Source organism: Psammomys obesus, unplaced genomic scaffold, assembly GCF_907164565.1.
Source record: "Psammomys obesus unplaced genomic scaffold, mPsaObe1.curated_primary_1811, whole genome shotgun sequence".
Classification (NCBI taxonomy): Eukaryota; Metazoa; Chordata; class Mammalia; order Rodentia; family Muridae; genus Psammomys; species Psammomys obesus.
Window position 1 is genome coordinate 2,399,901 of NW_026596089.1, and position 16,994 is coordinate 2,416,894.

Sequence of the window (16,994 nt, forward strand, 5' to 3'; positions counted from 1 at the left end):
TTGCTTCTGTGGTCTTTCTGTGTCCCCAACAGTCTCACCACCTCCTGGACTCCAGCACCAGGTCCCGTGACCTCATCCCTAGCACTCGGTGCTCTTGCCCCAGAGCCTTCTCATTCTCTTCGTGACATCTGGTGTCCTTGCTTAGCAGGGAGGAGCTTGTGGGGAAGTGGTCTCCCCTGGCTCTCCTGATGGCTCACACAGTAGGTGACACAAAGTAAGTACATAGTACATGCTGGCAGGCTCTCCACTCGCTGCCCCTGTTGTCAGGCTGCAGGGTGTTCTGTAGCGCACAATAGTACATTTATACCCTCTCATTACACGGACTTAAAACAGCTAAGGAGGAAAGGAGAGCTGGGAGAAACAGTGAGAAACAAGGATGCAGGAAGCTGTAGGATCAGGTTGGTGAGACATTTGCTTTTCCAGAAACAGCTTTATTGAATCTTGATCCTTTTTTTTTTGACTGGCATTAAAACAAATTCAGATGTTTAAAAATATATTTTTGCAGAAGTTCCTTGTGAGAGAGAAGATAAGATATATAATATTTCCAGTAGCGAGGCCATTTGGATTTGATAGCTCAGAAGAACACGGCGTGGTGTTTTGAGGACAGATTTGCTCTATCAGTGGGATGAGACCTGTGCAACTCCACAACAAATTGAGTGGAGTGAATGCAGTCTTCATTCCTAAGGAGACACAGTCTGGTCACCTGTTTATATATTTTTTTTTCTTTTTCAGTTTGTATTAATCGTACACAATTAAGGAAAACAGCATGATATATTGGTACTTTCACATAGAGACAACTATTAGTGCCAAGCAAAATACTATAACCACAGTATTTTCCATTTCCAATCCAAATATTTCTGCTGTCATCCTTAGGGATCTTATAAGTAGAGCCTTTCTGGAAGCAGCAGTGGTTATTTGTGAAGTTATGACTCAGTGATAACCAGTTCTCCCTCTCACACTTCTATTGTATACTCATGAGAGATTCCTTTGGGCATAGACATAGTTTTTGTTTTGTTTTGTTTTGTTTTGTTTTGTTTTGTTTTGGAAGTAGGGGTTCAAGACAGAGTTTCCTGGTGTGCGGCCCTGGCTGTCTTGGAACTCAATTTGTAGACCAGGCTACTCTTGGACTCAGAGATATTCACCTGCCTCTGACTCCCAAGTGCTGGGATATTAAAGCTGTGGGCTTTCTTCCAGGAAAGTGACAGTGCTGCAAGTGTCACCCAAAGGAGCTGGGACAGGCAGCTCGGGGCTCACACTCCAAACCTGAGGCCTGAGGCAAAGGGCAGGAACCACAGCCCACCCCAGTGCCAGATTTCCCACAGCAGAGCAGCAGCTCCAGAATCTCCCCAGTTGCTGCCACCTACTGATGGTTGACTTTTCTTGAATCCACGCTGACGTGCTTTCTGTCACAGGACTGGATTCATGAGGAAGAAGACTGTGTGGGTAATCCTTCAGGGGCCTCCACCCCTGAGTGACAGGGATGAATGCTTGCACAGGAAAAATGAAGAAAATTTCTTTGTTTACCAATTTGTTTGAAATGGAGTGATGTAATTTCAGTATTTGTGTGTGTGTGCGCACACGTGCATGCGCATGGTCGTTTCCAAGAATATTAGATCCGTTGATCTTTTTATAATAAGAATTTCAGGAGGCAGGGCAAGATGGCGGCGCCGGGAGGACTCTCATTCTGAGGAGCAGCACAACAGGATTGGCACAGTGACCAGCAATCAGAACTCTCGGCCATAAAACACAAGTGATTGTGTTTCACAGGTGAGAGGATACCCCACGGTGGGGGATTCAATCAGCTTTAACTCACCCGGCTAAACCTCGGAAGAGATCCTGGTTCCACCAGGCGCTTGGTCGCCAGCCCAGAGCTACCCGCCAGCGCAATCTGGTCACGGTCCCAGACTGAACTGTGGGCCCACAACGTCAAAGACTGGATTTCCCAGTCGAGAGATAACCCCACAGAGCAGGAAACAATTGGGACCGACCTCAGGTTACCCAGACATCCCCTGGAAAAGACTCGGGTTCCGCGGGTGCCCCAAGAGCCAACCCGGACCCAGAGCCGGGACCCAGGCGCCTGCACAGAGCCCTGCCTGCGCGCCTGATTCGCCACCTCAGATAGAACTGTGGGCACCAGGGCACCAGGGCACCAGACTGCGTGTCTCTGGCAGGAGGAAACTCCCAGTGGAGGGGGTCAGCAGCTCTAACGCTTAGGACACCCAGCACCAAAACACTTCCTGGACTCACGCAGACTCTAGTGCAGGCAGGAGCGCTGTGCTCTGCCACCATTATTGAGTTCCCCTAGGGCACTGGGACACACAGCTGCATCCTCAGACCTACAAAAGCCAGAGAGCCATTACAGCAGCCCTCAGATACTGTGCCAAGGATCAACCAGTTATCCCTAGCTAGACTGACAAAACTGTGGGAATCCCTGGTCCTCCAAGAGGGCTGCACCCACAGCGTCTGGACCAGAGCAGTGCCTGCAGCCGGCATCCCAGACAGAGACACACAGCTTCTGGTCCAGAGTGAGGCACCCAGCCTCCAGACCAGAGCAGCGCCCCCAGGCGCCAACTCAACCTAGGTGCACATTCTTCAGGTCCAGAGCAGAGCAATCAGCCTCTGGCCCAGAGACTTGCTGAGTGCACCTCCCACTTTCCCGGACAGAACTGTGTGCCCCAGGATAACAGACTGAGTTTCTCTGTTGGGAGAAAACCCCACAGCTAGGGAATCAGCAGTTTCTTCAAGAGGACTGTACATGGAAATTTAGTGAGCAGCAGCACACTAAATTTATAACAAGAAACCCAGCAGCGGGGCAGCTGTCTTGAGAAATTCTATGGGTAAGAGGAGATCCCCCCTTGCCTAACATAGACCACAGCTACTACTCAGGGCTATAAACCTGAGGTGAGCAGTGGCAACTCCTGGGAAACACTGGCCATACAGTGACCATAACCAAAAAGCAGAGAAGGACTCCTTCAGCAAAAATCATCTTCCGGCCAAGGGGATACTCCCTACCTCAGGACTCCAGGAAGCACAGAAACTAACAGCCAACACCTAAATTAGCCCAATGGGTAGAGGTCAGCGTAAAGGCTCAACCAACAAAAGAGAGAGAAATATGGCATCTCCAGAACCCAGCCATCCAGGGGCGAACAGTCCTGAACAATGCAGCATAATAGAAAATCAAGAAGATGACCTTACATCTATGTTGATGAAGAGGATAATAGAGGAAACAAATAAAATACGTAAAGAATTAGAGGAAGATAAAACCAAACAGATCATGGCTATCCGTAAAGAAATGGAGGAAGATAAAGACAAGCAGATTAGGGCCATCCGTGAAGAAATACGAGAAGATGCAGCCAAACAGCTTGTGGCCTTCAGAGAAGAAATAATTAAATCACTGAAAGAAATAAAAGAGACAGAGTTGAAGGAACTAAAAGAAAAAGAGGAAAATACAAGCAGACAGGTGAAGGAAGTAAACAAAACAACTCAAGACCTGAAGATAGAACTAGAAAAATTAAAGAAAACACAAATGGAGGAAATAATGGAGAGGAAGAATTTAGGGAAGAAAACAGGAACTACAGAGGTAAGCATAACCAACAGAATACAAGAAATGGAAGAAAGAATCTCAGGTGTAGAAGATACAATGGAAGAAATCGACGTATCTGTCAAAGAAAGTGTTAAATCCAAAAAATTCCTGACACAGACCGTCCAAGAAATCCAAGACAATATGAAAAGACAAAACGTAAGAATAATAGGAATAGAGGAAAAAGAAGACTCTCTTCTCCAAGGCCCAGAAAATATTTTCAACAAAATCATTGAAGAAAATTTCCCCAAGTTAAAGGAGAAGCCAATAAGGATATATGAGGCCTACAGAACACCCAACAAATTTGACCAGAAAAGAAAATCCTCCCGCCACATAATAATCAAAACAGTAAATACACAGAACAAAGAAAAATACTAAAAGCTGCAAGGGAAAAAGGCCAAGTAACATATAACGGTAAACCCATTAGAATCACACCTGACTTTTCAACAGAAACTATGAAAGCCAGAAGGGCCTGGACAGATATCATGCAGACCCTAAGAGAACACAGATGTCAACACAGGCTACTATACCCTGCAAAACTCTCAGTCCTCATAGACGGAGAAAACAAGATATTCAATGACAAAAACAAATGTCAACAATACCTACACACAAATCCAGCATTACAGAAGACACTGGAAGGGAAAATACAACCCAAGAAAATTAGCTTCTGTCAAGAAAACACAGGAAATAATTAACCTTACTACAGCAAAACAAAGAGCAACCAAGCACACAACCTTATGAACACAGCCAACATCAAAATCAAAGGATCTAACAGCCACTGGTCATTAATCTCTCTCAACATCAATGGACTCAAGTCTCCAGTAAAAAAGACACAGATTAACAGAGTGGATACGTAAACAAAACCCAGCAATCTGTTGCATACAAGAAACACACCTAAGGCACAAAGATAGACATTACCTGAGGGTAAAAGGTTGGAAGATGACTTTCCAAGCAAATGGACCCAAGAAACAAGCAGGAGTAGCCATTCTAATATCTGATAAAATAGACTTTCAACCAAAATTAATAAAAAGATATGGAGAAGGACACTTCATACTCATCAAGGGAAAATTCCACTAGGAAGACATCACAATCCTGAATATCTATGCCCCAAATACAAGAGCACCCACAGTTGTAAAAGAAACATTGATAAAATTTAAACCACATATAGATCCCCACACATTAATAGTGGGAGACTTCAACACCCCACTCTCAACAAAGGACAGGTCAACAAAACAGAAATTAAACAAAGAAACAATATCTCTGACAGAGGTCATGAATCAAATGGACCTCACAGACATTTACAGAACTTTACACCCAAACACAAAAGAATTTACCTTCTTCTCAGCACCTCATGGAACCTTCTCCAAAATAGACCATATAGTTGGTCACAAAGCAAGCCTCAACAGATACAAGAAGACTGAAATAATCCCTTGTATCCTGTCTGATCACCATGGAATAAAGCTGGACTTCAACAACAACAGAAATAGCAAAAAGCCTACACACACATGGAAGCTGAACAACTTGTTACTAAATGACAGCTGGGTCAGGGAAGAAATAAAGAAAGAAATTAAAGCCTTTCTAGAACTCAATGAAAATGAAGACACAACATACCCAAACTTGTGGGACACAATGAAAGCAGTGCTAAGAGAAAAGTTCATAGCACTAAGTGCCTTCAAGAAGAAATTTGAGACAGCTCATTCAAGCAACTTAATGGCCCACTTAAAAACCCTAGGAAAAAAAAGAAGCAGATACACCCAAGAGGAGCAGAAGGCTGGAAATAATCAAACTCAGGGCTGAAATCAATCAATTGGAAACAAATAAAACAATTCAAAGAATCAATGAAACCAAGAGCTGGTTCTTTGAGAAAATCAACAAGATCTACAAACCCTTAGCCAAGCTAACTAAAAGGCAGAGAGACACCACCCAAATCAACAAAATCAGAAATGAAAAGGGGGACATAACTACAGACACTGAGGAAATCCAAACAATCATTAGGACTTACTTCAAAAGTCTATATTCAACAAAATTTGAAAACCTAAATGAAATGGACAATTTTCTTGATCGATTTGACTTACCAAAGCTGAATCAGGACCAGGTAAATCAATTAAATAGTCCTATATCTCCCAAAGAAATAGAAGCAGTCATCAAAAGTCTCCCATCCAAAAAAAAGCCCAGGACCAGATGGCTTCAGTGCAGAATTCTACCAGACCTTCAAAGAAGAGCTAACTCCAATTCTCTTCAAACTATTCCACAAAATAGAAACAGAAGAAACATTACCAAACTCATTCTATGAAGCCACAGTCACCTTGGTACCTAAACCTCACAAAGACTCAACAAAGAAAGATAATTTCAGGCCAATCTCCCTTATGAACATTGATGCAAAAATACTTAACAAAATACTTGCAAACCGAATCCAAGAACACATCAAAGATATTATCCACTATGACCAAGTAGGCTTCATCCCAGGTATGTAGGGGTGGTTCAATATATGGAAATCCATCAATGTGATCCACCATATTAACAAACTGAAAGAAAAAAAAAACACATGATAATCTCTGTAGATGCTGAAAAAGCATTTGACAAAATCCAACATCCATTCATGTTTAAAGTACTGGAGAGATCAGGGATACAAGGCACATATCTAAACATAGTAAAGGCAATATACAGCAAGCCTATAGCCAACATCAAACTGAATGGAGAGAAACTTAAAGCAATCACACTGAAATCAGGGACAAGACAAGGCTGCCCACTGTCTCCATATCTCTTCAACATAGTGCTGGAAGTCCTTGCTAGAGCAATAAGACAGTTGAAGGAGATCAAGGGGATACAGATGGGAAAGGAAGAAGTCAAATTATCACTATTTGCAGATGATATGATAGTATACATGAGTGACTCCAAAAACTCTACCAGGGAACTCCTACAGCTGATAAACACCTTCAGCAAAGTGGCAGGATACAAAATTAACTCAAAAAAATCAGTAGCACTCCTGTATACAAAAGACAAAAGGGCTGAGAAAGAAATTAGAGAAACAACACCCTTCACAATAGCCACAAATGACATAAAGTACCTTGGTGTAACCCTAATCAAGCAAGTCAAAGACGTGTATGAAAAAAATTTCAAGTCTCTGAAGAAAGAATTAGAGGAAGATATGAGAAGATGGAAAGATCTCCCATGCTCATGGCTTGTCAGGATTAACATAATAAAAATGGCCATCTTAACAAAAGCAATCTACAGATTTAATGCATTTCTCATCAAATTGCCAACACAATTCTTTACAGACCTGGAAAGAAAAATTCTCAACTTCGTATGGAATAACAAGAAACTGAGAATTGCTAAAACAATCCTCTACAATAAAAGATCTTCTGGAGGTATCTTCATCCCTGATCTCAAGCTGTACTATAGAGCAACAGTTATAAAAACTGCATGGTACTGGCATAGAAACAGAATGGTGGATCAATGGAATCGAACAGAAGACCCAGAAATAAACCCACACACTTACGGACACCTGATTTTTGACAAAGATGCCAAAACCATACAATGAGAAAAAGATAGCATCTTCAACAAATGGTGCTGGTCCAACTGGATGTCTACATGTAGAAAAATGCAAATAGATCCATACTTATCACCCTGCACAAAACCAAGTGGAAGTCCAAGTGGATCAAAGACCTCAACATAAAACCAGACACATTAAATCGGCTAGAAAAAAAAGTGGGGAATACCCTAGAACTCATTGGTACAGGAGAAAACTTCCTGAACAGAACACCAACAGCACAGGCTCTAAGAGCAACAATCAATAAATGGGACCTCATGAAACTGAAAAGCTTCTGTAAAGCAAAGGACACTGTCATCGAAACAAAGTGACTGCCTACTGCCTAAAGAATCATCACCAACCTTTTATCTGACAGAGGACTCATATCCAATATATATAAAGAACTAAACAAGCTGAAAAGCAATAAACCAAGTAAGCCACTTAAAAAATGGGGAACAGAGCTAAAGAGAGAATTCTCTGTAGAGAAATATCGAATGGCGGAGAAGCACTTAAAGAAATGCTCAACCTCATTAGCCATTAGGGAAATGCAAATCAAAACAACCCTGAGATTTCACCTTACACCCATCAGAATAGCCAAGATCAAAAACTCAAGGGACAACACATGCTGGAGAGGTTGTGGAGAAAGGGGAACCCTTCTCCACTGCTGGTGGGAATGTAAACTGGTACAACCACTCTGGAAATCAATCTGGCGCTTTCTCAGACAACTAGGAATAGCGCTTCCTCAAGATCCAGCCATACCACTCCTAGGCATATACCCAAAATATTCTCAAGTACACAAAAAGGACATTTGCTCAACCATGTTTGTAGCAGCTTTATTTGTAATAGCCAGAAGCTGGAAACAACCCAGATGCCCCTCAACTGAAGAATGGATGCAGAAACTGTGGTACATCTATACAATGGAGTATTACTCAGCAATGAAAAATAAGGAAATCATGAAATTTTTAGGTAAATGGTGGTACCTGGAAAGGATCATCCTGAGTGAGTTGTCCCAGAAGCAAAAAGACACACATGGTATATACTCACTCATATAAACATACAATATAGAATAAACCCACTAAAATCTGTACATCTAAACAAACTAAGCAAAAGAGAGGACCCTAACTAAAATGTTCAATCCCCATCCTGAAAGGCAAAGAGGATGGACATCAGAAGAAAAAGAAAATAGGAAACAACCTCGGAACCTGCTACAGAAGGCCTCTGAAAGCCAGAAGAAAACAGGAAACAACTTTGAAACCTGCCACAGAGGGCCTCTGAAAGCTTCTGCAGTATAGACTGTCAAAGCAGATGCTGAGCCTGATGGCCAACTGATGGGCAGAGTGAATGGAATTTTATGTAAGAAGTGGGAAATAGTAAGAGCTGGAGGGGACGGGAACTCCACAAGGAGAGCAACAGAACAAGATAATTTGAACACAGGGAATGTCCCAGAGACTCATACTCCAACCAAGGACTGTTCGTGGAGATAACCTGGAACCCCTGCACAGGTGTAGCCCATGGCAGTTCAGTGTCCAAGTGGGTTACCTAGTAATGGGAAGAGGGACTGCCTCTGACATAATCTGATTGGCTTGCGCGTTGATCACTTCCCCCTGAGGGGGGAGCAGCCTTACCAGGCCACAGTAGAGGACAATGCAGCCACTTTTGATGAGAACTGATAGACTAAGATCAGAAAGGAGAGGAGAACCTCCCCTATCAGTGGACTTGGGGAGTGGCATGCATACAGAAAGGGGAGGGAGGGTGGGATTGGGAGGGGAGGAGGGAGGGGCTTATGGGGGGATACAAAATGAATAAAGTGTAATTAATAAAAAATTAAAAAAAAAAGAATTTCAGGAAGTGCCACTAAAGGACCTTCCTGGGAATGAACTTGTCTTCATTGCTCAACTTGTCTCTAGTTGGTGTCAGGAAGTAGGGAAGAACTCATACAGGAGAAAAACTCATTTAAAAAAGAGTTTAGACATCACACCTGTTTATCTATTTGCTATCAACATTTCGAATACCTTCCCTAGGAAGAGAGGTTAGCTGTTTTCAAAGTGCCTAAAGTGTATCAGGATGCTTAAATTGTCCCTTACTGCTGATAAGGAGGAGAGAGAAAAACCCCTTAACCATAATTATTTCACAAAAATCAGTTGATGTGAATATAATATAAAAACCGATTTTATAGAAGCAATTGCTATTTGCATGTTATGATATCTGGAGAGATTGCATTGCAGTTTTTAGCAGTTCTCAATTTCTAGAGACTGTTAGAGATACTTTGGTATTATTTTTAATAATATTGCTATTTGTGTTTTGTCTTGCTTTGTGAAACAATGTGCCTTACCATGTAGCCCAGGTTAACCTGGAGCCGATGACCTTTCTTTCTCAGCTTCCTAAGTGCTGGCCTCTATGAGAAACTTTTATAGTTAACTTTCTTTTTGTTTTGTTTTTACACTTGGCCTATATTGTTTTCAAGATGTTTAAAGACAAGTGTGTCATCCTTACTCAGTTACTGGGAAGCAGTGCATATGCTATGCCACCTTACCATCCCACACAGCAGCTCCGTCTCAGCACGTGTGGTGTACAGTACCCATAGTGGGTTGTACATCCCTGCAACCCTACCATTGCAAGATGCTAATGGCGTGGGTCCTGTCCTGACAGGTGGGATGAATGGCTGAAGGCATGGCCTTCCCTCACTTTCTACCCTGCCCAGCTTGAGCTATCACAGAACTTACTCCTTTATCATCAAAAATAGATGTGAAGATATATTAATGCTAATAATCAAGCTCCTGCCATAATGGTTAACTGATGTTCATACAGTGAATCACCACAGCATGAGCACTTTAGCTACTTTTTCATCTGCATTCAGATATTCTTGAGAACAAAGAGGTAAAAATAAGCAATACTCTTGCTTGGAGTGTTCGGGGGAAGCAGTTGATTTTATGTTATCAGGAGAGAGCCTTTGCTCACATGGGTAAATACCATCCCATGTTTTTCTGAGTGCTCATAATGTCTGTAAGGAACTCCAAGCCCCAGCTGAGGACCCCACTGTACTATGGATCAGGGGAGACAGATATAGGAACAGCTACCCTGGGAGGCCAGAGAGGGTGTATGAACACCTACCAGGGAGGTAAAGCTGAGTTTGTCATTGTGCCTATGAGCAGAGTGGAAATGAGAGATGGAAACCATGGTTGGAACTTGAAATATACATGGAAACAACCAGGAGTCAAGGAACATGGTAGGAACAAATTTGGGGCTACTTTTTTGATCTTCTTCAGGAATGTCTGCTGAATATATTGTATGTCTCATATTAAAGATATGGTCACGTAGGGCTGAGGATGTAGACCAGTGGTAAAGTACTTGTCTAGCAGTTAAGAAGCACTGAACCATGCATGTTCCCTCTCTCTGTCTTGTCTTTGTGTCTCTGTCTCTTTCTTGGTCTCTGTCTGTCTCTCTCATCCACACACACACACACACACACACACACACACACACACATCTCATTCAAAAAGTTTGGAAAGTTTGAGAAGTTTGATTACTGTATGATGCCTTAAAGCTCATTTGATAACTCAGAACCTAATGGATATCCTTATCTGGAAAGTTCATCCAAAATAACACTTCATAACATGGAATAGTTCTGTGTGCTGGTTAGTTTTTTTGTCAACCTAACACAAACTAGGGTCATCTGAAAAGAGCGAAGCTCAAATGAGAAAATGTTTCCATCATGGTGGCCTGTGGGCAAGCCTGTGAGACTTGTTTTTTGATTACTGACTGTTGTGGGAGGGCCCAGCTCACTGCGGGCAGTGCCACCTTTGGGCAGGTGGTTCTGGATTCTATAGGAAAAACAGGCTGAACAAGCCATGGAGAGCAAGCCATTATCAATATTCCTCCCTGGCCTCAGCTTCAGTTCCTGCCTTGGTCTGCTGTCTTAACTTCCCTTAATAATGGACTATAATCGGGATGTGTAAGCCAAATGAATTCCTTCCTCCCCAAGATGCTTTTGCTCATGGTCTTCATCACAGCAAGAAAAACCAAGCTAGGACAGTCTGTGCTACGATGGCTTCAGTTTCACCTCATGTAGAGGGTTTCCAATGGATTTCCTTCTACAGCAGCAATTCACACTTTTAGCATGGCACATTGTCCTGAGATCTAACATTGCCCTGTGTTACTCATGCCTGGGCATGAATCATCTCTTTTCTCAGTTTATCCACATTGTATATGCTACTCCTCCTTTAGCAACTTAACTGTGTGAGTTATATGAACTACGTCATGCCAGGCACGGTGAGGCATACCTTTAATCTCAGCACGTGGGAGGCAGAGGCAGAGGGTATCTCTGTTAGTGTGAGGCCAACCTATTCTGCATAGCAAATTCCAAGCCATCCAGATCTACAAAGTGAGGGTCCAGCCTGGTCTCCAGAGCGAGTTCCAGGACTACACAGAGAAACCCTTGACACAGAAAAAACAAACAAAAAACAAAAAAAACAAATCTACAAAGTAAAACAAGGTCTCAAAAAATAACAAAACAAAACAAGTATACTGCTTCTTTTCAAATAGCCAGCTGTTACCTAACAGTGCTCCAAGGTTCAAACTCTTATTACAGCACATTTCTCTAATTGTTCTGTTTTATTAGGGACTGTTACACATTCTTACTGTGCCAGACTGAGAAACTTTATCATGGGTATGTGTGTTCAGGGAAAGCCAGAGCTGTATAAAATTCTATGCTATCAGAGGCTTCAGAGATCCAGTAGACATCTCGGAATGGACCCCTATGGTTAAGTAGGGATTACAGTAACATGAGTTTTTCCCAAATAATTAGTCACCTGAACGGGATGGATGCCAAGCCATGGAGATTTTTTTGTAAGCACGGCGTTGTGGAATCTTCTTTTATCAGTTAACTGTGGTTTCAGGTGAACAGTGTCATTGCAATTTGCTGGACCGCTTTGGGTTTCATGTTCTTTCAAGTTTCAAGAAAAAAACCAAAGGTCAAAGAAAAATGCCAAGAATTTCACCTTGTTTTGTATGACAACAGAATGAAGGCACATAATTACACACAGTCCCCACCCCTGCCAAACCTGCCCTGGCCCAGATTTGTTTGAAATACAGCACAAAACTCACTGTTATCAGAGGATATTCCCATGAGATAAGAAAGGCCTGGCAGCTTGGTTGCACAAATATTCAAACCTCTCTTCCACACTGACAGAGACTCTCACAGTGAGCAAGTTAACACTTGTTGGTTTCTAGAATGCTTCAACTTTAAGATCAATTATAAGCCTAGTCCTATGCTATGTACACCACTAACCCTGGGGTGGGAGGTGGCAGGAGGGGAGTTCTAAGAACTGCAGCAATGAAAAAAAGGACAAGAAAGGGCTTAGGGAGGTTTTAGCAAAGTTTGTTGTCGTTTTGTTTTTGCTTTTTTCAGGAACTACTTTGAACAGGTGTATGTTAATTTTGGTGCTTGTCTGGAACTACATTTTCAGAATAGGAAGACTAGAAATGTTCTAATTTAGTTGCTTGTAAGTTCATTTAATTTGTTATCAGAGAAATGTTTGCAAAACATTTTGTCTGCCCCTTTCTAAGCACATGGCAGAGCTACCTCTTGCCTTTTCAGGGCAAATAGGTTGATCTGTCTTGGGAAAGTATTTGGATGTCAGGGCTGGAAGTGTGGTTTGGTGAGATGTGGGGGTGTCTTCCTGGGGAAGTAACATTGGGTTGGAGTATCTTCAGAAGAGAATCAAGTTTGCTAAAGGAACTGTGAGTTTGGTAGCAGGCTCTCAATTTCAAACTTGAAACGACACCACTCAGCCTGATAAGCTACCTTACTTAAGTGTCTTGACTCACAATGGTTCTAATTCCAGAAAAATAAATCTACTTGCAGGACATGAATATTTCTACATTCAATTTCATAAATAATCATTGAATGCTTAGCCATGGGTGATATGTTATGCCAAAGTATTAAGTAGCTTTGGATAATTCAAATATTTCTGCCTTTGGGCTTTTTAATTATTAGTTTAAAAAGTTGAGATGAAGTTTACATAATGTAAGATTAATCGTGTTAAAATTCATTAGCATTTGGAATATTCAGTTACAAACAGCCACTTGTTCTGTATTATTTCAAAACATCTTCAATATTTATTGAAAAACTCTTGCTATAAAGTCAAACTTATATCTCTCTCCCTGACACCCTTCAAACACCAATCAGATCTTAGTGTCTATGGATTTCTGTTTTCTGATCGTTTCCTCTTAGAATGAGAGAGCGTGGGTGGCCTTTTGTGCCCAGCTTCAGCTTTGCGTAGCCAGAATGCAGCATGGACAGTGCCCTCACACCTTTTTATGGCCAACTACCTATTGTGGGAGCAGTCCACAGTGTGGCTTTCCTTTCACCGGAGGCGACGCATCTGATTTGCACCCATCAGTAGCTATTATGACGTGGTGATGCTGTGAACATTTGTGTATCTGTGTTTGTTTGAGCACCTGGTTCAGGTGTATATAACCAGGTGTGGCATTCCTGGGCCATATTTTTGTAATTATGCTTAATTTTTTTAAGGAAACACTACACCTTCTATAGTACAAACCTCAACCTTTACTATTTTAAATGGCGGTGCACAAGGATTGTTGCTGATTATTCACATTGTCACATTTGTTGTTTCCCCCTTTTTTCATGATAGCCAACCTAGTGAATGTGACTCAGTATCTTATTAAGGTCTTGGCTTACTTATCCAAAAGGCTAAATTTGAATCGGCTTCTTTTCATGTGTCTTTGGGCATTTTTATATTTTTCTTTCCATCTTTGATGACAGTTTCAAAGAAAGCAAGTTTTCAAGATGACAGTAATGGCAACTTTCTTAGAGAAAGTAAGATGCACTGTCAGGCATATAGATGCATAAGATAGGTGTATGAATCAGACATGCTAAGCCAGGTGTGGTGGAGCATGTCTTTAATCCCTGAACATGAGAAGCAAAAACCTGTGGATCTGTGTGTATGCCAGGGTAGCCAGGACTACAAAATGAGACCCGGTCTCAAAAGAAATAAATAATCAGATATTTCATGATAAATAAGAACCAAATTTATTATTTATTATTATTATTATTATTATTTGCTCTCCACAAAATTTTACCATTCGTTAAAGACAAAGGCTGATTTACAACTAATGTGTAGATCACCTTATTATGTACACTTTTCTATAAACACTTAGATCATGGCTGAATATTGCATATTGAAGGATGTAGCGCATCTTCCACACTTTTTAGAGTTGATCAATATTTTGATTTTATAATAGTCAGTGCTGAGAATGCCACTTCTCATAAATATTTAGTACAAGATGGCAAGTATATTTAGAGCTATTTCAGAAATTGTTGGAAATTCTGTGCTAATTCCAAGCCAAAATTCATTGACTGGTTTTACATGAAACTCAATTTAGCAAAGCTTATAAGATATTTTTTTAAAGTAAAGATTCTAAAATACGATACAAAGATATTTGATACCTACATGATGAGAAATGTGGGTAAAGACATGATCAAAGCCTTTGTTTTCTGTAAGCAAACCATTTTGTTTCCACAAAAGCAAAACAAAAACTTTGTACGGTAAAACCACTGCAACTCCAAAACAGCAGTCTGGAATCTGAGCCAACGTGTTTCAGGCTGTGTTCATTGGTATTGTGTGGCATAGTGGCAGGATTCTTAAAGTATCCATGTGTGTTCAAAATCAAGGATATAATGAAGTTCTGCAGCTCAACATGAGGGTAATGAACCACACACATATATTGACTTTGATGTGAATTAATTTTCTCGTTGTATGTTTTATTGTTCCCTACTTTTTCACCACATTCAGTTGCGTGACCCCACAGACATATGGTATAAGAAGCAACTAACCTTACAAGGATGGTCTGAGTCCTGGGAATATGGCAGAGAACATAACTTCTATCAGGGAAGATTAGTAATATGCAAACATACAAGGTAGTTGTAAACAAGCAACTATAATGCAAACCAAACAGGGGTGTAAGAGCATTGCAGTCCTGCTATCATGGGAGGGTGGGCACAATGAGAAAATGTGGACAATTGGATATTAGGAGAAAGCTGTGTGGATATCACAGGTCGGGGATCAGGATGTCACAATTCTGGTTGTTGTGTTTGAATGCAGTTTGGCTCCTACAAAAAAATGTGATGAAATTTCATAGCCATGGTAGATGTTTGGTATGAAGAGTCCCTAAGAGAAGAATAGGTTTTACAAATGAATCAACCCCTTCCTCAAATACAGCGCCCTGAGGGTGGGTTGTTAGAAAGCAAGCTAGCAACCGTGCTTTTCTTTGACCCAAGCTCACTGGTCTAGTGCTGATACTGGGAGAAGTCCTTGCCTGACCTGAGAATTCCCAGCTTCTAGCATGGCCATCCAGATCTCTTCTTTTCCATTTTAAGTGACTGATCTCCAGTATTCTGTGACAGAATATAGGTTGGGAGAGTGTGCTTTGCCCACTTGAGGAGCAGCTTGTAAACCAATGTGTCCAGAGTAGCAAGATTTCAAACAGTAACAGTAAATTCAAAGAAACAGCCAATCTAAAACCAAATTGATCTTTGTGCTAGCAACTAGCTGTGTTGTCTTGTATAGGGTCTTAGTTTCTTCTTAGTCTACTAAATTTCTGTGAACTCAGTGGCTTATGGTAACACACATGTAGTATCATATAGTTCTGGAGACCAGAAATCCAAACTCTGCCATGAGAGCTGCCCTCGGTGTAGGCTCAAGAGAAGCATCGTTTGTCTTGCCTTTGCCTCCCTTGGGCATGACCTTCACTCTGTGCCAGTCAAAGCTCTCTAATCCGGTTCCTATTTATACTTATTTGAATGTGAAAGGCCCCCATTGGCTCATATGTTTGCATATTTGGTCCCCAGTCAGTGGATATGTTTGGAAAGGACTAGGAGGTGTGTGTTTTTTTTTGTTAAAGCAGGTGTGTTTCTGTGGGTGGGCTTTGAGGCTTCTGAAGCCTCCTGCTATCCCTGGAGGGTTTCCTGTATGCAGACAGAAAGCCTCAGCTGGTCCTGCTGTCATGCATTTACTCCACTATCATGGACTCCAACCCTCTGGAACCATAAACCCAATTACATGCTTTCTTTTATAAGTCCATAGTATTTTACCACAGCAATAGAAAATAACTAATACGCTATATTTCCTTCCTTAGTCTGACTGTCGGCCTCCTTTTCACACTTTTGGATTAGATGAGACTGTTGAAACCAAACCGCATTACCTCAAAATCTGTTTTATTCACACCTGCAAGTCTGCAAAGTTCCTTTTGCCATTCACTGGTTCTAGGGTTCAGGGCATGGATGTATCAAAGAAAGGAAAGAATGACAGTGGAGAAGAGGAGATTGATTTTCATTGCACCTTGCATGATCAAGGTGTGGTTTCTGAGGCTAAGACACATACATGCTCAATAATCACAGAAAGTGAAGGCAATTGGAGATTGTTATGATTTTTTTTAGAGAATTACAATAAAAATGTAAAATTCCCTAATTCTAATATTGTTCATATACCCTCCTTAGACATCTGCCTAGGGAAAAATAGAAACAAACCATGTCACTCTACTAACAGGGGCAAAATTTTTTTTCACCTAAGAGCAAAATGTATTTCTAGTACTCATTTCACATTTTCCTTTTAGGGGTACTTTTTAAAAATATCAAGTGAATTTTCAGCATTTGACTTCAGGATTGAACATTATCAAGCCACATAGTTGGGCATGAAACTGCCAAGTGTTAAATTAGGGGGTTTGGACTGTGTTCCTAAGTAACTGGCACCTGTCTAGAATGGAGCAATACAGTCTAGCATCACAATGGGGCCTTCAGGAAAAAGCCTGTGAACCTTGGGACCAGTGCTGATGGGAGTCAGTGATAATTGTGTCTGTGAGACCTAA

At 41.4% G+C, this 16,994-nt stretch overlaps 1 protein-coding gene across 3 annotated transcripts in view; it reads left to right on the top strand.

Annotated features, from left to right (window-relative positions):
- Window positions 1-16,994, top strand: part of Phactr2 (phosphatase and actin regulator 2) — a 271,411-nt gene that overhangs the window by 95,357 nt on the left and 159,060 nt on the right. The gene's annotated exons all lie outside the window — the stretch shown is intronic.